Source organism: Anas acuta, chromosome 9 (genome assembly GCF_963932015.1).
Source record: "Anas acuta chromosome 9, bAnaAcu1.1, whole genome shotgun sequence".
NCBI classification, from domain to species: Eukaryota; Metazoa; Chordata; class Aves; order Anseriformes; family Anatidae; genus Anas; species Anas acuta.
The window spans coordinates 3,158,975-3,186,433 of record NC_088987.1 but is presented as its reverse complement, the minus strand read 5'-3'; the positions used below and the strand labels follow the sequence as shown (position 1 = coordinate 3,186,433).

General features: G+C 37.0%; 1 long non-coding RNA gene across 6 annotated transcripts in view; it reads right to left on the bottom strand.

The window, feature by feature from the left end:
- Positions 1 to 27,459, bottom strand: part of LOC137860938 (uncharacterized) — a 215,089-nt gene that overhangs the window by 92,409 nt on the left and 95,221 nt on the right. For 5 of the 6 annotated variants that reach the window (XR_011099268.1, XR_011099265.1, XR_011099269.1 and 2 more), the window contains exon 2: positions 21,499 to 21,598. This is a non-coding gene — a long non-coding RNA (uncharacterized lncRNA). Of the gene's footprint in view, positions 1 to 16,192; positions 16,293 to 21,498; positions 21,599 to 27,459 lie in introns of those variants that run through there. The other variant, XR_011099266.1, reaches the window with a different exon arrangement.

The following is a 27,459-nucleotide window of genomic DNA, read 5'->3' as shown; positions in this document are numbered from 1 at the left end:
TATAACAACCTTCTGGACAAAATGTTTAATACTGTTGCTCTTGCCAAAAATTTAATTGCATCCATTGATGCATCAGAAACAAAAGTGTTACCTAATGAATTTTTCCTTAACAGTGGCTTTATCTTTCCTTCTCCACTAATTTCTCAAGGTTATTGGACTATAAGATCCTTCTGCCTGCTATATCAGCACCTGGCTTTCAAGTAAGTAATGCCTTGGCTATTCTTTTTGAGTATCAGAGCTCCAGAGCTAGGCAGTAATAAGATTCTCCCAGTTGGTTTCTAATTTTTTGGATGATTCCAAAATGTTTGAGATGGTTGACACAAAGATGGATACCTGCCCGAGTGTCAGATGAACTGAAGAAAAGAAACCAGCCTGCAGCTTCATAGCAAAGAGATCTACAGCAAGATAGGTATATGCTTTCTTGGAAGAGTAAAACCTAGGAATTGTAATAACGCTGATGGCAGCTCTGGGGACTGATAAGCAAAGTACTTGGGCATCTGCTCAAACTTAACAAAGTCAGCCTGACTAAAGTTAGAATTGAACTTAACTATCTTCACAGAATCACAGAATCACAGAATCATTAAGGCTGGAAGAGACCTTCAAGATCATCTGGTCCAGCCATCACACTACTACCAATGTCACCCACTAAACCATGTCCCCAAGCGCCAGGTCCAAACTTTCCTTGAACACCCAGGGACTTGTTAAATTACTTTTTTTTTTTTTTTTTTTTAAATAACAAATTAAGTACCAGTGTGCTTTGTTGGTTTGCTGGCTCTTGTGAACATATCTCTAAATTTTTGTTGTACCAAATATATTCTTCCTGGTTTTCTTGCACAATTTAGGTTTGACAGTAAAATTTGGCATGTGTTTTTTTTTTTTGTTGTTGTTGTTTTGTTTTGTGTTATTTTTTTTTTTTTTTTTTTTTGTAACCTGGCTCGCCTGGCTCTCAGCAAAGCTTTCTCAGTTTGTCATTACTGATGAAGAAAACTGATGGAGGTACAAACCAGAGATTTCTAAGGAATTTAGGTGTGTTCATAAAGAAAAACATATAATTAGCATGATAATTTAGTTGATGTACTTCACAATTAAGGTTTTGAGACCACAGTTACTTGTATGTGGCTATTTGAATCATGTTGAGCATCTGAGCTGACTTCAAGCTTGCACTTTGTGAGGTCATACAAGAAATAGCTGAGAACCTGACCTTCCATGAACCAGCAAAAACTAAAGACACGGCTATGACATTTAAGTAGATGAAATATGTCTCTGCTGTAAGCAAGAATTTTCCATTTATCCAGCATATGCTGTCATAATTCTGAAGTGTCAAGGTCCGATCTGGATCATTCTCTGCCTGATGACAGATGAGCAACTCCCTGAGCAGCACGCAGTACATGGGCACTCTACAACTCATGCTTGGAACAGTCTGCTTGCCACTTACTTGAATAGGATAAAATCCAGAGAGGCCAGCTGTGTGTAAAATAACACGACATCTCCACAACAAACCTGAAAATAACATTGTTATTTTCAATGTTTGCACCAAGAGTGGTGTCAGGCCACTGACCTTTTCTGAATATTACCTTGGAGCTCTCCAGTAGAGGACTACAGGACTACAATTTACAATGGCAGTTAAGAACTCTTCAGCAGCACAAGTCTACCTCTAACTCCCAATGACAACTATTTTTGTTTTTCAGCATAATACTTATATATATATTTTTTTTAATATCAGAGTAATTTCTGGACTCAGAACAATGTCACCAAGGAGAGCCTTTTCCTACTCACCTCCCTTTCTGATGAGCTCAGACTGAGCACAGGCAAAGTGCCTTCTGTTCCTGCCCACAAATCAATATTTACTGCAATAGAGGAGGGAAGGAAAGGAGGAACAGAGGATGAGATGAGGGACTGGAACACAGAAGGAAAAGAAAAAAAAGCTTCTAATGGCATTTCTCCTTCCTCACCCCTATTCTTTCAGGTGCTATTAAAAGCAAGTGAATAACCACCAATGTCTTCGCTCTGTTGCCATAAGACCTTCAGCAAACTAAACATTGCTATTTGCTATTCAGTTCACCTATATAATCAGTCCCTCTGCTTTTCTACAATTCATGAGCATGGACTTGCAGAGATCTCAAACAACATTTCAGCCATACAGTATAATCAGTAGAGGAAGCATATTTATCATTGCTTTTATAATTGCTTTTTACTCCTTTACAGTTAGATCTCACCTCAGTTAGAAACTCACCTCTTCTTCCTGGAAAGATATTACATGAAAGTACATTCACTGGTCTAGATTCTAAGTTAAACACGATGCTCAGAACTACATTGGTGTAATGGAGCTGAAGTTGTAGTCCACAAAACATCCCTAAATGAAGCTGTAAGGCCTCAGGTCTGCCACCTGCTCTATCAATCAGGAGAGATTATGTTGTTCATAGGATCTGGTCTGCATCTGGTTAATGGAAGCACTGATACTGGTGATAATGACCTTAACTAGAATAATTTTCCACTTTAGCAGTCTCAACAATGGAATTTAAAATGAGGATAAAGTTTTATTTATTGTGAATGGATGTCCCACTGTTTATGAGCACTGATTATTCAATTGAATTGTCTTGGAATTGAAGTTGTGTTGTCTTCTGAACCATCTTGTTATTCCTTCCTAGCACTTTTTCCTTTGGTCCTGATGGAAATTAATGGGATTTGTCCCATAAGTGTATAACCCACAGATGATTTTCAAGCCATGAAATCTCATTGCTACTCTATAAAAACGTATCGCTGTAGTCAAGGCACTGGAACATTTGTGGACATTGTCCATTTTATTTATTTTGCTGAACCTTTGCTATGTGCTACTTAAATTCCCATATTCTTTCAAACAGTTCATCATATTCATCCTGAAACAGTAAATCCTATTTTCATATAAGAATCCAAAAGAAATACATATTTTCTCAGTTTAATAGACTACTCAGTCTACTCATTGTTTTTTAAATAATTAACCTTTTAAACCTTTTACTTTTTTTTTTTTTTTCCCTGATTCAGACTAATAGAAATCCCCAGTCTCACTTTCTATAATCTGGATTATTTAAAATTGATGGCTGTTATTTTATATTTCTCAATGCAATTATTCAAATGACTGTCCAACTCTCTTTATCTTCCACTGTTGTTCTAGAATCAGTCTTGTCAGCATCATCAGTGCCAGTAATAATTACATTAGTCTTTCAGAGAGTGCCCTTGAACCCAGACAAGTCAGACATGAACCCAGACATTAGAAACCACAGTAAGCCAGTTCTGAGTACCCCCTTTTTCCTGTCCAGTTACTTAAGATACTGTTATCATCTCCATTTTGTGCTTTAACAAATTGCAATCTATTTACGCATTCCATTCACACATTAGAAAAGCTTATCAGGAAAAAGCGATAAAATTTTGCCTTTTACATTTATGCCAATAACAGATACCTACTGGTTCAACTCCTGCACTACCCACTTTTTTTCTCTTGTCACTGTTTCTAAGTTCTTCCTCACTGAACACCATAATCCTAAATATATGCATGCAGGCACATACACTCAACACAATGGGATGCAGGTAGAGAAGAATGCCATTACCATATTTTTCATATTTACCTATTTGTAGGCTCCTAGGCAGAATTTTACATTTAAGATCACAGACCTACACCTTCATCTTTTGCGTTTTCTAGATAAAAGCACTATGATCTCAGCAATTTATGTTCTTTCAGCACATGCTTGTTTTATTCTGACACTGGCACTGGCAAGCTTGACTTCTGAGCACTAGCCAGTGCTCAGAGGGCAAAGGACCTTCATTACAAATGGAGAAAAGAAAAAAAATAAGACTCCTTAAAGCAAGAAAAAAAAAATGTAAGGATGCCTCAAGTATTAAGTGGTAATTCATATTCTGCATGAGGTAATTAGCTTGTCTAAAATATTTCATCCCTACCCAGAGAGTCTCCTTCTTGGCCTTTCTAGAGCCTACCACGGCAGTACAGCGATTTAGTACAGCTTCAGGTCTCTTGTGACCTCCAGAACTGAGATGTGTGGCTTCCTGCCCTTGCTGCCTAGCACTTGAAAGTCTTGCTAACCTCGTGGTTTCAAAATTGAGGATTAACCTTCATTACTCCTTTCTTCTTTCATTTCCATCTTTAACAAATATATCATGTAGCCAGTAAGTCAGTCAAAGCTGTACTCATAGAAGTGTACACACAGAAGGAGAAAAACACTTTTTGCCTGCTCCTGCTTCCATCGCACCTGTCTCAGTTACATCACTGTTCCCACCTTTGCAGATTAGCAGGGAGATCTGAAATGCTGGTGTTTGTTTTCCTTTTCTGGCAGATAAACAAAAAAAACACACATTAATTTTAATGAGTACCTCTAGGTTCTTCTATAAAAGAACTCTCAAGAATATTTAATAGCTGAGATAAACACTCAATTAAAATAAGAAAGTTCTAACTATTTGGATTTCTTGAACTCTGTCCTTATGGGTATCATACTGATTATTTAAAAATGCAGCACATGGAAAAGAATGGAAATGAGCAGAACTGATAATGGAGACACTGGGGGGAAAATGTAAGCATGTAGGGGCACTGAAGACAGGGCAGAGCTTTGTCCCGGGCACAAGAGGAAAATCCATCTTTTATTTGAGATGCTCCAACTTATGTTGTTCCACATTAAAAATAAATAAATAAATAATAAGGGAACTGTAAGCAATTTTTTTAACTTGGTCTCTACAGGACTTAATAGAGCTGCTTCTTTGGTGTAATCAATTATTGCTGCCAAATCCATCAATGTTTCTGGCATTAATACAGTGGCTACACTAAGAAAATCTAACACTCAAGTCAACACATTAAATGAAGTTTTACAAATTTCATAGATTTGTGCAATATTCAAGGCAGCCAGTGGTGCAGAAAAGCCCTCACTTCATGACCAGGACCTTCTTATCATACAGAATGACACCACACACGGAGACTGCCATGACAGAAATAATCACCATCGCTTTCCAGATCAAGGCTCTGACTCAGCAAAACATTTAAGTGGTTTAAGTGGTTGCTTCACTGTAAATACATGATCAGTCCCACCAGTTTCAGTGAGACTTCCACATATTTAAACGCTTTGAGGGGTTGGTCCCAAAGCATGGCAGGGTTCGTTAACATGACCTACTGCACATGAACACTGCCTCCAGGTACCTTGTAACAAACCATCTGAGAAGCCTAAAGGAGCAAGAGTTTTTTCTGAAGACACAACAAATGCAATCAAACATTCTCTAAGTTGACACCAAGCATGAGCTATGACAGGATGAAGAGAACTTATGCTTTTTTCCCCTACATTAAGTCTTACATTGGTAACATAAGTTAACTAACTGGCATAGAAGGCAACCATGTCCATACTGTCCATCCACTGGATGAGATGTGTTGAGAAAAAAAAGTATTTTTAGGCAACGCATTCTTATCACAGTCCATTTAGGACAAGTGGCTTTAATGGAAGGAGAAAAAGCATAAGCCAAAATATTAATTTCATCAGGAATTCCAGAGAGAGTCCAACACTTTTGAACCAACTCTTAACTCTGTATCTTTACCTCTTTAGGTCAACTTTCGCTTTGAAGGTTGTTCAGTTTCCTACACAGGATAAACCATACATCATTAAAAGGAGTTTTCAAAGTTACGAACTTTCAGAAATGCCTCATTTTATATGATATGCAATGATGCAAAAGTGGGGCAAAATGCCAGAGCAAGAATGAAATAGAAATGGCCAACTGTTTAATCTACAGAGCCTTTTATCTCCATTACCAGCTGAACCATCTGTTCTGCAGTTGTTTGGGTCTGCAAAAATAAAAGCCTATAAACTAAAACTTGTTCTGTCTTTTAAAGCTTAGACAATCTGCTGGGCAAAGGAGTTTCTTTCTATATTTAAAAGTAATAATCAATATTTGGCGTTCAGCAATGTAGCCAAAATAAGCCTGCAGTAAGAACTGTAGATGAAGATAAAAGATCCTGAGACTAAATACAGCTTCAAAGAAAGTCTGGTCTTTCTTCAGCCCAGAACATGTTGCAGAAATAACGTGCTATTTATCCTGGATTGTACACACAGCCATCTGCATGAGTCCCTTGCTGGGTCCTCACAGACACTGGCCCTTCCTGCACACATACCCCTTGCTGGAGAGGAAAAATAGAGCAGTGATTGCAGTGCTAATCTTGCGTTTTGAGACATTGTTTTTTTGCACTTCCCCAACAGAAACCTCCTAGGCTATCTTCAGGAAGCCATTTACTCCTTCTGTGCCTTGCTATCTACAGACAGAGAAAGATAAATGCGGTGCTGAGAGGATAAAACCACTGAAGACTGCAAGCACTCAGCCACAGTGCAGATGACAACCATAAAAGTACCTTTGATAGAGAGGCAGATGATCTCTGCTGGGACTACGCAGATGAGTAAAATGTTCACTAGGCTGAATAAAGCCACATTCGCTCTCAAAATAATCCTTTTACTAGATCAATAGAACCACTTTACGGGCCTAGGTACTGTTCAGCCACGTGTCCCACCCAGCCATTAGTCGGTGCAGTGCCAGGGCAATGTGGAGACATAGCACTACGTATTCCAGGGCTAGGACTGGATTGTACCTGAACACAAAAAGCTACACATCTCAGCCTATGCTGTTGTTCATTGGACATCATATAGATCCACTCGCATGAAGTTCTCGTGGGATTTTAAGCAGTGCAGCAGGACCAGCTGCCATGGTCTCCAGTGGAAGTAAAGCATTTGTGTTTTGAAACATTGCTTTGCATACTTACTGCTGCCCTTAGGCTTCTGAACACCAGGCCAAATCTGGCCCTCGAGATTTCCCATTCAACATTCCTGCTGACATCACTGGGACTTATTTACAAGAATGGACTATTCAATAAAAATATTTCAGTTTTGGCAAACCATCAAGACATGTTAGGCTTATTCTTTACAACATATCTGATAATGTTTTAAAATAACATAAAATAGGTTAAGAAGTGTAACAGGTTTTAAGAAATGGGCTCAGTGACCTGAAACCAAGAGATTCTGTGACATAAAATACATCTAATTTATTTTCTTGACCTAACATTTGACATAGATTTTAGTTCCAACAGCCTTGTTGAAGCTCTTGGGCTATGTACTCTACTGTTTCAAAGATGACGTAAATAGGACATTTGTGCATGTTTGTTTCTGCTTTACGACTAAAGCCAAAGGCACATCCCTAAACCACAGGGAAAATGCAAAAGCTTTTTTGGAACAAAGAACAATTAATGAAGGATGAAGCCCAACTGGTACAACACTTTACCCTTCATTTTTTTACATTAATTTCCATAATTTCTATTTTCCTGTATCTTGTCATAAAATAAAATAAAAATACTGCTGCCCACCCTTAACAGAATAAACAGTTGAGTTTTGCATCAATTTCACAAGCTAAGTGTTTGACAATGCTCACTCTTTTTCTTTCCCTCCTTTCCTCTTTTCAGCAGTATATGTCCTTGATTGCATAGGAAACAGTTGGTACAGGAATGACTGAACCCAGCATTTTCCATTTCTGACCTGCTCTCACTGAGACACAAGCAATAACTTCCACTGAGACACAGCAACGTTCAAACAGGACTTTGAGATTCTTGAAGATTCTTTGAGATTCTTGATATATTCATGAATATATCTATTCATGATATATGATTTCACTTTGTCCATTGATTATTCAGTGAGTCTGAAAAAGACAGCCACTCCCCAATTCCTAAAAATTATCTTTCTTGGGATTTCATTTAATACAAATAATGTACATTAACAATGCATATTTTGCTTTTCTAGTGGGATGATGCTCCATAACTCATTCATTATTTATGTTATTTTAATATGCCGCAGACAGCTGCTGTGCATATACTAGTTTCACCACTCTAAAATCTCTTCAAAAGAAATGCTGAAACCTTTCATTTCCCTTTAAGGGATTTGGAGTAATATTAATAATACACATTAATAATTCAATTTTTTTCTTTTTGCCTGTTGGTGGATGAGCAGTTTTCACAGTAGCTGAACAGTTTTCACACAGTATTACTGATCTGCATTAATAATGTCTTTTTTTTTTTTTTTTTGTCTTTCTAGCTGGTTGATGGGCAGATTGCTTATGAAGTAATGTGCTTTGATAATAGCGAGTTTTGCTTTGCCATGAATCAAAAATAGGAGACACTCACAGGGTAAATATTCACTAAAGATAATATCTATCAGCATGGACTTGTTAAGAGGAGCACTGGAGGTATACACCTCCTCAGTACTTCCTTCACTGCTTCAGTACTGTTTGAAGAAACACTGGAAATGTTGATTCCCACTACTAAGCAGTGGTGGGAATTGCTACCTCCACCTGCTGGTAAGAATACAATTTTAAATCCTTTCACATTCATGAGAGAGAAAAGGAGAAAAGTGATTATTATCATTGATAATCACTACATCACTCTTATTTAACATCTTGAGAGGATCGAAGGATATGTTATAGAGACCAACAGGTCCTGGGGACCCAGTGGAGTAACTCCCATGGGAGTTACATTCAACCCAAGGACGCTCCAAGCACTAAAATTCTTTCCTTGTAATTCCATGATAACCCATTTCCATCATTCTTCTGCCTGACCCCCTTTCTGGTTTACGATAAACCTGGTTAAAAGCATTTCCTGTACTTAATGGTTTCCTGGCTATTTTTTTTCCAGCAGCATAGGGCAGCATGTTGTTACAAAAGCATATCTTTATGTGATAGATTTAGGTATTGATTCTCGTTAAAGCTGGTTTATCAGATGGAAGACAGATTTTCATTTCCCAGTCACCTCAGGGCCAGGAGCTCTTTTAGTGCATTAACAATTATGAGTTCAAACCTGTCCACCTAAAGAAGATATCAATATATCATACTGTGTTTATAAAGTACAATGAGTTTAAATGCCGCTTAATTGCATAATGTTTACAGTTGCTGGAAATGTTCAAAATATTTGAATGCATAAATGTAGTCATTCCAAAAGGACCAAACAAGAATTAGCAAGAAAGAGAAAGTAGTTTTTATCTGCCTCTGCACTTTAACTGGAATTTATTTTTAGTTAATGATAACAGACTCAAAAAAAAAAAAAAAAATCCAAGCACTGAGCAATACCAGAAGTGTCATTTGGAACAGAGTTAAACACACTTTCGCTATCATTAATCATGGCAAAAGTGACAGAAGAAAAATGAGCTGGCTTGGTATATCTAATATATTAATTCTCCCTGCAGATTGGCTCAATGCATGAGCAAATAAAAACAGGTAAACCTTCGGAAAAAGAAGGGAATGTCAGTGTAAGATTTTCTGTTAATAAGAAATAGTGTGATATTTTGATTTCTCCTTAAAGAAACTAGAAATTTTTGAAAAAAAAAATCTGAAGGCTCTGTTTTTCAAAATGGTTGGATAATTACAATAATAAAAACAAACAAACAAACAAAAAAACAACTACGCTATAGCAGCTTAACCACATTTTCACAGTGGCTGAGCACAGATTTTCCTTCCAAAGATCCTTGCAAAGGATCATTTCCTTTGCCAGAGATTTGGATAACTTTCTCCCTTACAGCTATCCCAAAGTTGAGTTTCTTTTCCCAAATTATTTCATTTTATTTTTACTTCTTAATTACATTTATAAAAAGAAATCTCATCTGTTGTTTTGTATATTTTCCCAGTTTCAGCAAAATTATGGCCATTCAAGATACTTTCTGTCTAATGGTGAAACACACACAAGGTAAGAGGAGGAAAGGATGGGTAAAGGAAACTTTTTTATTTTAGGCAAAATACAAAGGCTATGATTTTAGATCTGAACTTACTCTTTATTTTATTTTCTGATATGTTCTAGCAGTTATGCTGCACATATGGAGCCCTTTCTAAAAATACCAAATGGAGACCTACTTACAAAACTGGTGACTTTGTTGACATGATGAAGAAACACTACTGTGCAACTACAGGAATCCAAAAATAGTGAATTAAAATCTTTACCACCAAGTTCAAAGTTGATCCAAAGGCACAGGAAGAAAACCAAACCAAAAAAGTTAACACAGTCTACAGATTACATCCTGTCTGTTGGAAACACAGAAAGCTCTTACTCACTTCATCAAAATTTCTATATACAGTACTTTTACTCTAACAGATCATCAAACGAGGAGCTCCTGGCAAAATGAGGAGCTGGAAAAGTTCGTACAACTCACAGACTGTTCTGTCCCAAGTTATTCATGTAATCCATCTGTAGCTTGCTTCTTCCTTTCCTTGCCTGTTTTTTAGACTGAAAGTTATAGAAAGTATTTTACTGCTGCATAAAGAGCTAAAAACAGGGTGACAAAAGTAAGTGCAGTAACGTATTACAAATTGACAAATAACAATAAAAACACTAAATTTGGTAAAAGCAAAAGTTAGGGAACAGCTCCAGTGGAATCTTCAGATTTTTGTGTCCCATATTATACTGGTGCTGTCATCTTTTGGCATTGTGAAATATGAGGCAATTTGCTGATTTATTTGGGATATCATCTGTTTGCAACTGAGGCATGACAATGTGAACAATGCACTGTGGGCAAAAGGTAGGATCACAAGAACTTCAGATAAAGGTAGCAGGTAATGACTACATCCAGGCAGTGCAATGGAAGCAGTGACAGGAATGTACCGAGTGAAATACTTCACAAAGAGCATAGGACCACATTTTCAGTTTCCAAGAAAGCAAAATTAAGTCACATTGAAATTACAAACAGTGATGTGAAAAAATAACAATGAAATGACTGTAAAAACCAAAAGATGCATCATGGACTCCCTGTGATTCCAGTAGCACCTTTCAATTTACAACCCGACGTGTTAAGAGACAGCTACTTTAAGGTTGATTTACAGCAAGCCTACAGCCCATCTGCTTTTGGGAGCCAAGACACTAGAGATAATTTTAAAATTAAACAGAAAGATAAACATTGATCAGGGACAAAATTTTTTCTTTTAACCTGATGAAATTTTCTTTGCATCCCATCTGCTAAATGGTAGATGAAATAAAGAAAATTAAAAGAATTGCATAATTTAGTTCAAAAATTATGTAAGCTATCAATAGTTTTTATGAAGAAAAAATCAGTTTCACCAGAATTAACTTCATTCAGCTGGGGCAAACTCTACAGTGGTTCTCCAGGTGAGAGAAGAACATGGTCCATTACATTAGCAGCTGCACTTTGGTTTTATGAGAAGACCTACACCAGTGCTTAATTACCCTGTCCTCAGGGATATCTTCTTAAGAACCAGTATGCCTCAAAGACGTCTCTCTGAGTCATAATTTTCTTTCTGTTCACCTGCAACTGGGGGAAAACATTAATAAATCTGGAGTCAGGATATTTTTTTGTTTCTACAAATCATTTGAGTCTGAAAATGCTGATGCTATCAAGCCAAAACTTTCTGCAAGACAGACAGTTCTGACAAATTTCCCAGACTATTTCTGGAAAACATTTTAATTTGGGAATCACACTAATTATAGCAGCCACAAGATTGTTGAAAGTGAATGGCAGTGTTCTTTGTCAACTGAAGCAAGACGCTCATATGACTTGAGAAGATTCATTTATTTTTCATCATCCTCCCCCCCCCCCCCCCCCCGAGATTTCAGGCTTTCATTCTGACTTGAGGAATTGTTTGAGTACATGTTCACTGCTGAATTCTACGTCCCAGAAGAGATAATTGCAGGAAATTCAAGGAAAACATAACATAAGGAATGAGCAAAGGAGGTTTACTTAAAGCACACTCATTGCAAGGAGCTGGAGCACATTTTTCAGGCATATTTTTCTTTATTTCCTGTGTAATGGGAAGGACTGTGTCAGTTGCACAGGACATACATACAAACTGGTTTAAAGCTCAGGATTGTTTTCTGTGGTTAAACTGCAAGTAAAAATTACCAGCAACTTTTAAAGCTTAACCTTCAATTTAACCACAGAAACTTTTTCTTCCCTTTCTACTTCTTCTGGAATAAAAAAATTACCTGAAAATGCAGACTGACCTCACAAAAGTAGGTAAACTTTTGTGTTTTTAATCAGCAGCAGAACATAATTTATTTTAGATGTCACCTTTCTGGATAAAATATTAGTTATGAATCCTTAAAAATAGAAAAGCTGCATAATTTTAAACCATTGTCCACTTCAATATGATTTTATAGGCAGATGGATCACTGTAATTTAGTTCTGGACCTGACCTTCCCTGTCTGTGAGAAGGCTGCTGTGTGGATCACGAACACTGGTTTAGGTTCATCTAGTGAAGAACTCACATATGAAAGCTTGTTTGAACAAACTTACAGTTCTCTCTCCTAAATACCTGTAACATACCACCACCACGTCTAGTGACAGTAAAATAAATATGCATATACAGTTAATTATTTTTTTCTCTCTCTTATTTAATGTTATGTGGGTCAAAATATGGCGTGAAAGCTCATTTCATGCTTTTCAAACTGATGAGAGACCAAACTCTCAAACATCTTTCCCAAATTATGAACCTTGATGGTTTGTATATCGCTGAATATGTGAACACGAAGGCAACTACTGGTGGTCTTGGAAAAGAGCCAGCTCCCAAAAGGAGCTCTGCGCTGCAAAATGCTTAATAACAAGAAATACTTATAAATCTTCATTTACAGTTATCAAACCACTGTAAAAATGTTGGCTTAAAAAATCCCAAAGAAATATTAATCTAACCTTTTGGCACTTCACAAATATTTATCTTCGTTGGTATTCCATGTTTCACCCCTTATTCACTAGCTATAACCCAACATAGAAAAAAAAAAAAAGTATCTTTGCCAATTAATAATTGTATTTGAAAAACTGTTCACTGGAAAAGACTTCTTCCTAAAATGAGATTAGTCATGTACTAAGTTATTTATTTCCTTACATAACCACAGAGGAATAATTATTTGATTGTCAGTCTTGTTTATATGGAAGAATGGAAGGAAAGCACTTTGTTTTAATAAGGTCATGATGCTTATTAAATAATTTGCATAGTGAAGGTTAAATTCTTATCTCTATACAGCAAAAAAGTATTTTTATCTATCCTTGAAAACTGGAAAAAAATATGAAGGTTTCAAGAAAACAAACACATTTTTTGCGTACTTTTTGACACCTGTAATTGTTCCCCCATACTGCACATTCTCACCCACTCAACATGAGGTAATGACTGCTTAAATTAAGCTCCATTTATCCTTTTCAATTTACTTCTAATAGACGCATCTATAGGTATAGAAATTACCTAGATAAGTAACAAAGCTGAGCCACAGTTTAAAATTGTAATCATCAGCACAGGATGTTAATTAGAGAGAGGGGGGACAGAAGATGACAGTGCATTAAGATTGTTTCTATTCAAAAATCACTTAAATAGAAAACCAAGAGGATCACTAAGCAGTCTGATGCAGATTTCAAGCCTAATTCCTGCAAGAATCCTGCATGAAAGCCACCCAACACCTGAGATAGGCTGGCAAAACCTCGTCCTTAGGTTTTGAGGGACCTCTCTCTGCCCTTTTCCCTAGCTAAGTAAAGATGGATCCTTTTTTCCCCTTCTTACCATTATTTCTTTTTGGATCTATTTATGCCAAAAACTTGTGACTTCACAAGGCACGTGGTATGCAGAGTTTCACGTACAGAAAGATGGTAACGTGAGAACAGGAGCTGTCAATATTTCTTCTATTTACAATGCCTTTATGGGCAACTTTTAAAATAAGATTTTGGAGTTTGACTTCTCAAAATATTTTCCTACTAACAATTGTTATTGACTAATATATCAAAGAATACAGTTCCCCTAATGATGCATCAATGCAATACATCATTACAAACGCACTACCATCTTGATGATATATTACTCAATAACATAGGAGCAGCTGGCAAGAACTTCCATCAAATCTTATGATGCAAGTTTTATCCTGTTTGTTTAATTTACACCAATAGAAGTAAAGAAGAAGAGATGCTGATAGACAGGCCAAGAAAGCATGTTCACATGAATATATATATATTTATATATATATATAAATTGCCTTAAAAGAATTTGACAACTGTGATATGTTTGTCTGGAAAGACAGATGCTACATTCCAACTTTCCAAGAGTTTCTAGAAAAATCCACGTATCATAGCTCCGTACCATTCTTCTGTCTGATTTACTATTACAATTCAAGGAGTTCACAGGTATTTTAGCACCTCCAACACAGCTGCAAGGAGTAAGCAAGCTCCTGTGCTTCCCACTACCATTTGCAGCTCTCAGTCCAGACAGGGCCAGCTTGCCCAGTAACTCATTACTGGGAACTCATGGGTTTACCCATCCTAAACCTAATCCTTGGCTGCAGCTCCTTATCTCAGTACCACCAACTGCAACTGCTCTCCGGCACCTTCCTCTCCTGCCAGACCACAGTGCTTACCGTACAAAAGAAAGGGTAAAGCACACAAAAATGTTGTTCTTGTCATTTGCATTTTTTGTTTGTTTGTCTGTTTCTTTTTATATAACAGTAATTTCTCCTGGCATGAGAGACTTGATTAGTTTTGTTCAAAGACTTTGCACCACTGCTGTGCTTGGAGAAGCTGCGTGTCCTTTAAGTAGCTTGTACCACTCCACCAGCCTGCTGCTGGCTCTTCATTCATCTCTATTTCCTTTGCAAGGCCCAAGGTCTTTTAACAGTTTCTTTACTCTTTTGATCCTCATCTCAGCAAAGATTAAACCACCAACTTTACCCGGTGAGAGCCCAGCAAAGTCTTTCTGTTCAACAGCTTTTCCCATTCTGCCCTCATCCCTGCCGAGGCTTTCCGCTCTCCTGTTCCTCAGCTACATTTACCGGAGTGGCACTGTTTGATTTAACTTCATGAAGTCAGCAAATGTAATATAAACTGAAAAATAAATCTTATTTTCACATAATGATTACTCTTCCTGTTAGTTTTGAGGAAAGTTTAGATAACTGGAATTAGTGTTTAATCTCAAGGCAAAGCAGCTCTGTCTGGATGCTGTGCCACGTTTTACAATTGGAAAAAAGGCATCTGCACAGCCACACACTGTTAGATTCGATCACAATGTATCACTTGAATTATACTGTATTTCTGAAAAGAGAAATTGGTTGCATCAGTTACAAAACGAAAAATAAATAAATAAATAAATATATAAAAATAAAATTAAAAAAGAAAAAAGAAAAAAGAGAGAGAGAGGGGAGAAGCAAAGGAATAAAAGGCTGATAAATCAAGAGGTTGATAAAAAAGAGGTTTGTGGTTCAGGCAGAAGAGGAATTGTGAAAGGCTACTGAAATTTTCCAAGGAGTTTGCATGTTCATGGAGAAGGCTGAATATTAAACAAATATCAAAAGAGAATGGAGAGGATGGATAATTTGGAGAGACCATGGATGTTACAGTGAAACACCTTTATCAGTGATCAGCTATATAAAAACAGACATCAGAGGCAGCTGAAATTTCCAGATAAGAGCAGTGAAAAAATGATATAAAGATAGGTAAGATTTGAAGATTTTGAAAGACTTCTTATTGAGGCACTTAACAGGTAAAAGAGCTTCTGATAGGAAAGGAGAAACAAAAGGTTAGGCACCATTACAACAGCTCTTTTCAGAGAGATTGTTTTGAAGTGATCCAGACCTGACTACACAGGATGATGTTTATAGAAAAAATCCATTTGTAACAGCAATAGCTTCATGGTTGAATGAATGAAAAGGTATTTTCTGTACTAAATGAAACCGGGACGTAGTACAATGTAACAGGGAAACTGAGTTCTGCAAATGCTTTTATAATAGAAAAAGAGAAGAAATAAAAGCAACACAAGGGGTAACCTTTGCCTGTAAGAGTCTTTTTGATTTCTGGATTTTCATTTTTGCTTACTGCTATGGAAAATCATTCTGTGCCAAATTTTATAGCTGTGGTATCCATGAATCAGAAATGTAGGCTTATTGGAAACTGTCAAATGCAGCACAGAAGACTTGGAGTTCATTCAAAAAGCAATCTAATCACGGTGCTCAGATAAAAAGCCAAAAACATGAGATCAAAAAACAGGCATGTCCAATGATGAACGCAAGTTATCTGGGTGTTTTGAATGAGCATAAAGACCTGTGATGATAATCTGGAGTTAGAAATGGAGTGGGCCAGAAATACTTCACAAACTATCCGCTCCACTCAGGAAAAATAAATAAATAAAAGACAATCAACAAACAAGAAAACAAACTGAAGTCAGTTAAGACATACCTCAATCTACATCTTGAGGACATCAACTTCAGATGGTGTGAAGGCCCACATCTTTGTATTCTGCTGAACGCACACTTGTTCAGAAGCCCATGCCACAACCTAAGTTTGGAGACAGCATGACTACAGACTGCGAGCATATCACAGAGAGAAAAAAGCTAAAACACAGATGCCTGGTGTCATCACACAACACTCTTCATATTTCTGCTTGGTTGTTCCACCACTCTATGCTAATGAATAGCACTAAACATGGTCAGAGTGGGACAGAAATACCAGCATCACAGTCCTGAAACAAGAGCTATGTCTCAGTGCTTTATTTCTGATGCTGAAAAAAGTTTGGTCTGCAAGCGTCTTATATCACAGGACCCCACGAGGCAACTGAAGCCTAGAAGTTTGCATTGCTCTTCCCTTATCCAGCCCCCACATTGCTTTTTAGTCTTTCCTTCCCACTTTCCTGTATGAATTAAAGTTCTTTCAAGTTTTTAAGATATATTGGGGTACTAATTGAAACTGTATATCTATGAAATAAATCCCAAAATTCAATCTCAGGTTGAGAAACAAGCACTGGCCTTTAGTGAGGCTAAATCTATCTGCTGATGAAGGACAGTAATTCTGGGGGAATACTTTGAGCAGTGATTTATTCAAGTCATTGCAAATGCTCATGAAACAAAGACTGCAGTGTAACAGAATGAGATTGGAGGCCCTTAGCACAAAACTAAGCATATAAAGTAAAGAACCAAACAGAAGATTTATTCAATTTCTTTGATTATTTTCAGTGATAGGGAGCTTGGATGGCAATTCTATACCTTTCTCAATTACTAGTCATTTCAAGATTACATTTAAAACAGCTTCTGGCCTTTCTATTGTTGAAAGAGTTTGATTTACAGGGGCTTCTTCTAGAAGACAAGATGATTGGTGGTTAACTGCTCTTCAAACATAAGTCACTTCCACTCCACGCAGAAGACAAGGGTACATGGAATGAGGTGACAGTGTTAATCAGATCTAGAAAATCTTTATTTGTGAGTATATGAGGACTTGTAAATACTGCTAGTAGATAATTTTCAGAGGACTTAGAGGACCAAGCAGGTTATAGATATGTTTATCTGATAAATCACAGAGACTGCAGGGGAGCTACTATCCTACTCAGTATGTGGGTCAGCATAGCTGCAAAAATAGTCTACCTGGGTACCAGAAAGAGCACGGTTACAATTTGCCCTGGCTAAAAATGTTTTGCAACTGAGGTATAACTAAATCGCATTTAAACCATGTTACCTAATCATTCCTATTTTTATGTCTAAAAAGTAACTTGACTTAGGGGCAGAGTTATAACACGGTACCATCGACGTTAATAGACTAAATCACATTATCCATTTCAAGTGATGATAATGCTCTAACTGGATTTTGTAGTACAGAAGAACTCCTAATATTGAGAAACTGGTATTAAAAGACAAATGTTCGTGTGAACACAAATATAGAACCACGTCACCTGATGAACAGCACAGATTTACCAAGGGAAAAAAAAAAATTTTCATCTGAACAGTATATTATTCTGATGGAAAATAGGGTGGTGGGTCAGATGAGTGCTATCTGTACCGTAAAAAGAGCCGTATATGCTTTGAGAGCATGAAGCAGAAAAATACGAATTTCCATGGATAAATTAAAATATTCTTCCATTTAGGCAAGGCCAGAGGTGCTGGCAAACAGCAAAATGTTAGAGAGAAAATAAGCATTGAAAGGAAAGCTGCTGGGTCAGCATGTTGGAATTAACTGGTATACAAATGAGGCAGAGAAGTGTTCAGTTTCCAGAATGACTATGTTTAACGATAGCACAAAAATAGTAAAAAACCAGCAGAACAGCCAGATACACAGTGATTGAGTAGATTTGGTTTATGGGTGGATACAGACGGCCCAGTGCTGGCAAAAGCAAGGCAATAATCTGGGTACCAAAAATAAACATGGAAATCATTGCTGAATACAGAAATCATAAGGGAGATCCTGTGGTGATTGCAAATAATAAAACCATCTGTCCAGTAGCAAGAAGCACTACACTGGGCAAACAAGAGAATGAAACATAAATGACAGAAAGGCACCCTGGCAATGGGAAAGATGCTCCTGAAGGCTCATCTGGAAAATCATGTGCAATTCTTATTACCACATAAAGACATTGCAGAAATCAAGCAGGTGCAGGTCAGAGCTATCAATTCCCATAGAATCTGGGGTAGTTTTAGCTAGGAGGACAGATTCACCAGACTTGGCCTCTCAGTCTTAGAATCTATGAGGAGTTTTTGGCTAACATTTATGAGATCTTGATGCCAGCATGAATTTTAAAAGCAACAAATTAAACCTATGCATCCCAGAACAAGAGCAGAAAGGAATAACATTCACGGAAATTAAAAGGTGTCCTTAGACAAAGGTTGATCTTACCCAGCATAGAGAGAGCTTTCTCTCTTTTTATTTAGGCTCCTGTTATGTTTCTAGCAGTATTCTCATACCACAAACGTCTATACGTAGAGATAGTCATATACTGAGGGGGATTACCAGAGACAAACAGCTTTCCATGGACCGAACCTCCTTTGATGTTTCTGTTTTGTGTTTTCTAAACACAGTTTATACAGACCAGAAGCCACACACTCCTCCTGGTCTGGGTAACCTGCTCTGTGGCAGGGCCCACATCCCCCAAACCCACCTTCTGACTGGCCAGTGGCAAGTAAAGATGGAAGCACAGTGACCAAGGCCATCATGCTTTCTGGTTTACTGAGCGGGCTAACAGATGATAGGAGCAAGCTGAGTTTTGACAAAGATAAGGTTAACAGCATCTGCATCCTGAACAGGATGTATTTTATATAAGATCTGCTCCAAATATTTTTAAGCTTTAACAAAAAAGAAAAAAAATAAACTAACATGAACATATTATTGCTGGAAGAGTATTCTCAGAGTTTCTGCAAGTTTAGGGTTTAATCACTGGTTTCCTTCAATTTATTGTTGCATTCTATTTCCAGCAAGGGTTGTGGTCTTGAAAGAGTTGGAGACCTTGGAACCCATTATCTCTGTAAGAACACTTAATCAATTTTACCCATCACATTTGAAATTTAGTTTCAGCCACATATTTAGTGATGGCTTCACAGTTTCAATAATACATACAAAATAAGAAGTAGGATGAAAAACTTTATAAAGGAACCGCAAAATAAATTGGGTAAAAAGATAAGTAAATGCTGCCTATTCTTTCTTTTGTATTTATATTTGACTTAGATGATGGCAGTGACTACTGGGAATATGGAATGGCTGAAAGTATTTTACAGGCGCTAGCTGATAACAGAAAGAAAGATCCATCTTTTCATCCATCTTCTTTATTTCTGCTAGCCTTTTTTCTATTAACAATACTATCATCATAAAAGCACACAGATGATACTGACAGCACTAAAAAAAAATCTAATCATTGTGCTATGACAAATGTTTTTTTTAAACCTGCATTTTTAAGTAGAATATGAAATAATAATATACATGTATAATCTTCTTATTATACCTAACCAAATTGCAATGTTTTGACAAAGAATAAATCTGTTGTCTCAGAAGTCAGTAACAGCTTCTCTGATGACTTTAAATGGAGCATGGGTAGGCCAATGTGGTTTTTGAAAACTAGTTTTTCTACTACAAACCGATATTATTAGGAGCTCAAAAGAACGTAAAAACATCAATCCTTCCATATGTAAATTTTTATCTTTGAAAGATAATGTATCAGTAGCCCTATCACAGTGTATTAAGTTAAACATACAGTTTTGTTACAAAAACCCCTAATGGCCATCTTTTGTCCTCTTTCCCTTTCAGTACGTCTTATAAGAAGTTACATTATCATCTTTAATATTGCTAGATTCAACCCACCACTTACATTTTGTACCTTTCTTTTTAAAAAGAGGTTGAATGCTTGAAAACTAATTCAGTATATAAGTACAAATGCATCAAATTTGCATTATAGAGAAAAAAAAAATCAAGAACTTGACTCCATAATCTTAACATAAGGAGGTACCGCACTAGCCACTAATGCTAACAGATGTCATTTCCTATGTTCTCTCCTACAATGCTGCACATACACATATACCAATGGTTTTTTTTTCTTTTATCAAACTTTTTCTAACACAGTAAACATCAGTTTGCATAGGTTAATACCAAATAACAGTATTGAAAGATATGTTTCTAACTCAGGTCATGTCGTCTTGACTTTGAAAATTTTAGCACTAATATAGTTATTTTTTAATGATTCCAGATAATTCATACATTATTTAGGAAGTGAAATCACTTTTAAACTTCATTTAATCTGCAAACGGCTTCACTGCACCTATTCATTTCACAGTGAAGTATGAAGCTTTGAAAGTTTCCATCTCGCCTGCTTTTTAAGTTTATGTGTGAACAATTCTGGGTAAGATTTACAAGTCTGTCAACTATCACAAAGAGCGACCTGGAAATTGGATCTTTCAGAGAAGTTCACAAGATTTATGCTCTGCAGGAAAAAAAAAAAAAAAAAGTGGGAATCAGCTTGCCTCACAGGCACAGCTTCAAAATACGAATACATCAGTGTTTAGAGAAAAGTTCATAACATAATCATGTTACTTTCAGGAAAAACATTTCTCGGTATTTCTTGATTATGAAGTACTAGAATCTCATGACAATCCCTCTCAGAATGACACACAAGAGTGACTGAATATTCCCAGAGTAGAGGGCATCAAGTAAATTCACTGCTTTGGAGTGCATGAGAAGTGGGTAAAGTTTGTATTGCTCGAGTTAGAAGAGGGTGTCTGTTCTCCAGGGATAGATATGAACTCCATGGGACACCTCTGTAGTCTAGCTGGTAGTAAGAGATGCACAACTGCTCATTATAGTGTAGTTTAGAAAAAAAAAAGGTGAAAAAGTAACCTACCTACTATTTTTCAACAGTAGGAAATACAGAACAACTATACCTCTTCTCCTTAAGAGAGTCATTTTCAATTTCAAAAGGGTACATAACTCCTTTGCTCCCATTCTGCAGTATTCTTCAAAACAGTTTGACTAAAGAAAATGTACATATTTCAGGGAAGTAAGCATCTAGACTTCAACAGTTTGCCAAAGTAAGCAAAAATCAAGTGAGAACACACTCTAAGCTACAAACTACAATCTGTAAAGTAACGGGAACCCATAAAGACGAAACCCCTTAAACGATGCACAGAGCCAAATTCAGAGTTCAAGCTGCATCCGCAGCCATATGATTTTTCAAAAATTATGAACTTTCATTCTCTGCACAAATTCAGCATACACTGACTTTCTTATTTGTACTCACAAGGCAATGTCTTCAGAGCAGATGCTGTCTATCTGGGCAGAGTTATGTGAAAAAATCTTGGCATACTAGGATTCTCATTACAGCCGAGTCTGTGGACTTACTGCAAGACAAAATAGTTGAAAATATACCAAAAACTTTAGAAATGGCTACTGATATTTCATATTACTTTAAAAGTGGCTTTAAAGGGAATCATACTAATGACAGGTGCAAAGTCAATGAAATAACACAACCGTGCCATAACAAGCATGAGAATTTTACTCCACGGTTAGGTAACCTCAAACAGCAAATTATCAGTGAGACATACTGACATTTACAGTCTCTGTTAGGAAATGATGAGGGTAGATATAGAAGGAAAAAGAACAGACTGTTTTAGGGAGGCAAATATGTCAAAGAAAATGCTAGAATGTACTTGACCCAGACAACTCAGGCATCCTGAAGATGTTAAATCAGAGCTGCTAAAGAAAAGCTTGCAAATTTAGAAAATTTAGTGTATTGATACTAACGTACTACAGCGTGAATATTGCAAGTGTAGTGTCAGCACTTATTTTTCATCTGCCTATTCTCCTTTTTCTTTGTAATGTCAGGAATGTTTCTAGGGATGGTCTTTCTGAGGGCACACTCCCCAAGCACTCCTAAATTCAGGATCTGTTTAGTACCTTTCCAATCCTCCATTTCTCTCCAAAGAACAAGGTGGACTTAACTGAGACAGCAAGATTGAAGAGAATGAAGATCTAAATCTGGTTCCTCATCAATCCTTAAAAAAACATTAAAAAATAACAACTATGACACCAAATGCTAACTTTGTACTGTATGACCTCTTCAGCTGTGCATGTTAGCCATAGCATAACCTTGCATTAATAATGAAATCAGACAGTTTCATACCTTTTTAATAATGTATGCCAAATATATTTGGGTTTAGGAAAGATAGTATTCATTTATTGATCATGATGCATTATCTCCACTCTGGAAACTTCTAAGAAGCTTTCATCTCCTGTGCAATTCTAAATAATTCAGAATGTAATTTCAGTTGGGTTATTTTATTTATTTATTTATTTTTTCTTATTAAAATTGTATTTTTTAATCAAAAGAAAAGCTGACAGACCTATAGCAAAGGGTCACATGTCCATCACAAATTACTCAAAAAGTGCCAGTGAAATCATCTTGAAAAGTCCCATAAGCAAGGGTATTCCAGTCTAATTTGTATCTTTTAGAACACCAACCTTTGTACTCTCTGTATTTGTGTAGTTAGATCTATATTTAATAATGATTATAATCACAGTAGCAAATAACTTTGAGTTCTTGTTAAAAGGACACATTCACATTATAATTTCTTAAAAGTTATTTGTTCATTTTGCATTAAGATTGGAATGGTTCATCCCTGCCAATTCTCAGCATGAAAACAGAAATTTTGCTAAGGTTTCTAAGTTGAAAAGTAAATTTAAATATGCAAGAAGTGATTACTAATTTGTATTGAAGATCTGCATTCACTCGAAAGGTGAATTATTTTGTAAGGAACTGACAAACTATCCGGCTTGGAGATTTACAGGCTTATCTAGGGAATATTTTAATATTAATGAATTTCCAGCAAGGTTAGATTTCTGTTTCCCCTATCTATAATTAGCAGGGCAGGGGGGAAAGGATGAGAACAAACAGATGCCACGGTGACAATGAAAAGGAAGAAAGAAAAAGACCAATGAAATAAACACTGTCTCAGACAAGTTAATTAAGAGCATTCTGTAATTCCTAAGGCCTTTGAATGGTCAGTTCAAGAGATAATATTATCATAAAGGGATTACTGTAGGATTCTACAGATCAGAGGTCAAGGATTACATCAGATTTTAGGGTGACAAGTTGCGCTACATGAAACAAATTATGAAAAGTACATTTTCATCATTACAATCAGTGAAGGCACAGGGACAAATTCCAAAGTCATACATCAGCAGATGCAAATAAATCACTTTACAATAACTACACGAATCCTTTATAACTTCTCAGATCATCAACTAAAGTGATATTTGGAGTGCAATAAGAAAAAAAAAAAAAAGTCAAAAAAAATAATCCAAGGAATTATCAGATTGTGACTCCTACCAGCAATCTGAAAGCCTCTACATGCTTCCATGGCTGCTGGAAGCATTGGACACCTTAGATCACCTTGAAAATAAGCTCTCAAGGCTCTGTGACTGGCCATTGCATTTCTATGGTAAGAAAAGAAAAAAAAAAAACAAACTACAAATATTCAACTCCCTCCCCAGGCATCCAAGTGAGCTGTAAGATCAGATACAAATGTATGGATATTCCAAAAAGAGAGTGTGACTCTCTGGAGAGGGATGATCTACGGTACAATTTAGCCTATCTCAGATAGGAGCCAAGAGACCGGCTAAAGCCAAGCTCTCTGATTTCTTTCTTAATAAAGACAAACCCCAAATGATCACATTTTGAATGTAATAACCTAGTTTTGTTGGGGAACTGCGTGAAGGCTCAAAATAACAGGAAAAAATGAAGACCCCTTGCTATTACCCATATTACCCCTGCACATACAGAAACTTGCAACTGCTTTACAACAGTATTTTGAGAGGTATCAAAACTGTGCGATGGTTCAGTAGGAATCTTGTTTGCCAGCTGTACACATCCACACAGCCCCAGCTGCACTCAAATTTAATTGCTGCGTGTTGGGTTTCACAAGGTGGTACCTTAGTCATATGCTGTAAAGAAATTAGATAGAAACAGTTGAAAGCATTCTTGTTCTGTTCTTGATTGTGTCTGAAAGCTCCAGCACATCAGTGAAGGCATATTAACACAGTTTCTATTCTGGAAATTCAATTTTCTGCCCTGCTTCCATGTTCTACAGGCAAAGCCTGTTTACAGGACATGTCAGAGCCAAGCAAATCTCTGCAGAGCCCAAACCACCCTTAACCTCCCAGCAGTGAAGCGCAGTGCCATGCCGAGGGCCCCAGTAACTCCCTGCTGACACCAAGGATGCAAGAGTGCTGCCTACAGCTTCGAGCTGGGCCCACAGAAGACCCCGCAGGCAGAGCAGCATTTCCAGAACAACACTTATGGCACCATTCCCTTCCACTCCTCCTCTCTAAAACAATGCAACCTTCTCATTATTGCATGCATGGGAGATGCACATTGGTGGCACTAGTATCCCTCGGGATGGAGAAGCTGCGTACAATGCAAAGCCTGTGTACGTGAAGTACACAGTGGTGCAAGGAAAACTTCGGAGAAGTACCCATTTCATTTCATTTTACATGTATTTCATCATTATGGCAATGGACATCAATTTAGCCACACGCCATTCAAGTCCAGTTCCTGGGACTTATTGTCACTGGGCTTAATGCTTAGAGAATGGAAACAATGATGATCTCTGATTTTCTACCTGCAGTCTGCTTTTCCAGCAAGTATCAGAGGAACTTTGATCCTACAAGACATAAATCTTGGCAGATAACATCCAGTTGTACTTTTAATGAAAACATTACTTATTGTCTTGAGTGACTCTACAAAACCATTGTTGCAATTTTTTTGGTTTTATAAGACAAGGAAATAACTTATATTGCTTCCCCCCCACTATATAATGCTTGAGTAGGGTAATGCACAAGTCTTTCCTCAATATGATGTAGCACTCACATAAATAAGGTGAAATATTAGCTCTGAACATTGCACAGTGGGTTTAAATTTCCTCTCCAGAATTGATTTTGCATGGTTTTATTATGTTTAAATGAGCAAGGCCAAACTCAGAACCCTACTTTAGGTTAAACAACATTTAATAATGTAAAATCTATGTGCAAAAATCTGTGTAAGAACTTTTCACAACTGCATTGATTTCAGAAGGTACTTCTGAAGGCAGAGAACTTAAAGTCAGGTGCACTGCAACACGTTTGCTGTCTCAGAAAATAATGCATGTATCAAAATTCAGAATGGTACACCTGATGAAAAGAGAAGAAATGGCGAGCAAAGAAATGGAGATGTGAGCTATGAAACAAACAGATTTATCGTGGCACAGATAAATAAGTAGTAGACCAAACTAGTGAATAATAACATTAATGCATGTTCAGTCAATGTAAGACCTTTTCCCAGGACAAGAAGAAACCGGTGGGATATGGCAGGAGTATGTCAATGCCCAGGGCCAGGAACCACCCTTGCAACTGTCTTTGGAGTTTTCTTGTGGATATGTTTGATGGCTTCCTTACCCACAAATATTTGAAGTTTGTCTGGATTTTTGCAACTTCAGTTTCCCCCTGATTCTCTGTTCTTTGCCTTCAAACAACAGAGAAGATAGGAAAGAAAGCTGTGCAGTTCTTTTGGGGGGAGTGCAGGGTGCAGAGGAGGAAAATAAAAGGAAAAGAAAAATGCTGGGGTATGAAGTCTGGCAGGTGTAAGTACACAGTAGATTTCAGTGACTATTTTGCAACAGTACAACACAAAAGAAAGCAATCATAATGTGCAATGCTGCTGCATAATAAAATACAATAATCAGGAAGACTTGCTTTAATAGAAAGGCATGGTGATTTGCGATATACTGAACTAAGCAGAACATCCTCAGATGTAATCATCTTTTAAGATGTTATTTCTTCAGAAGAAACTATGCAATTATTTACAAAGAATCATAAGCACACAATAAAAGTCAGACTTTAAACTGCCCAAGCATATGCCATCTGTCAAAATAATTTTTCAAAACAAGTCAAAGTTTGTAAATTTATTTCACCACTGATAGCATACGCGAGAAGGCTGGGATCAGTGTGATGAAGCCCTGTATACATAAACACATTCAAATCCAATTTCTCCATCAGTTCCTGACCCTCACAGGCTAAATATAAATGAAGTAATCTTCCTTAAAGAGCTCTGCTTTCTAAAAGAAAATAATTTAAAGAACCCAAAGTAGCAGTTACAACAATTAAAATGTCCTATCCTATTGTCTCACTATGGCAAATGCCGGTATCCCTGGTTGACGCACATTCCAAAGGACTGATAACGCACGGGGTCTCCATCTTGAGAACAGTACTCACTGTAAGTTAGGCTGTCATTTTGATATTAAGATGGACAAACTAATACTAATTCTCTTGGGATATTTACTATCCATGAAGCTGGCTGTAACACAGCCCAGCAGAGCCCTCTTCTGACAGGGCTGTGGGACAGGTAAGGAGATTATGTGCATGCTACCGAGGCAGAGAATTATAATAGCAAAAGGTATTTAGCAATGGAAATGCCAGTTTTCTTCTGTCTCACATCCTAACTGTATCTGCAAGAAGCTGTCAAGTAACTCTCCTTCATCTCCATGGAGTTTCATCACTACTAAAAGTTATTTTCATTTTTCCATGCCTCGGCTAATATACACTGAAATTCACACAGGACGTGACGACAATCCCCAAACAAGCAAACGTAACAGCCAAAAATGCAGAAAGGAATGTTCCAGTAGGAACCACGGATACTGAAACATCCTCCATTAAAGTCATAAATGGGCACAATAACCTGTAAGATATATTGCTCCACTCATTATTAAAAGCTGCAAAGTAAAGCAACTGGGAATTTCTTCCTCACCAGTAACATGAAGTGGCTCTGCTTTACATTCAAACATGCAAGGCACCATGGCAAGGCTGATGATGCTACCTGTGGAGATGCTACTTGAGTTTGGCCTTTAATGCCTACCATGAAAATACATAGTCAAAATGCAATTAAAATACAGAATTTCAGCCTGTTTGAAGTTCCCTCTCTAGGTCATAAGTCAGTTTAGCTACTGCATTGAGAAGTACTATTTTCATTGCTGGTATGTCAGAACAGGCTTTCAGCTAGCTTTAAAAGACCCAATGCCAGACTTTTTTTAAAATTAAAAGTGTATGAATTTAAAAGAGTACAGAAATAGGATCAAGCAGGAGGTGCAGTTATTTCTATGAACTGATTATGACACTAATTTCTCTTGTGAATTTCATTCCAAACTTTCTGTTAATTAATAGAAACAGGTCG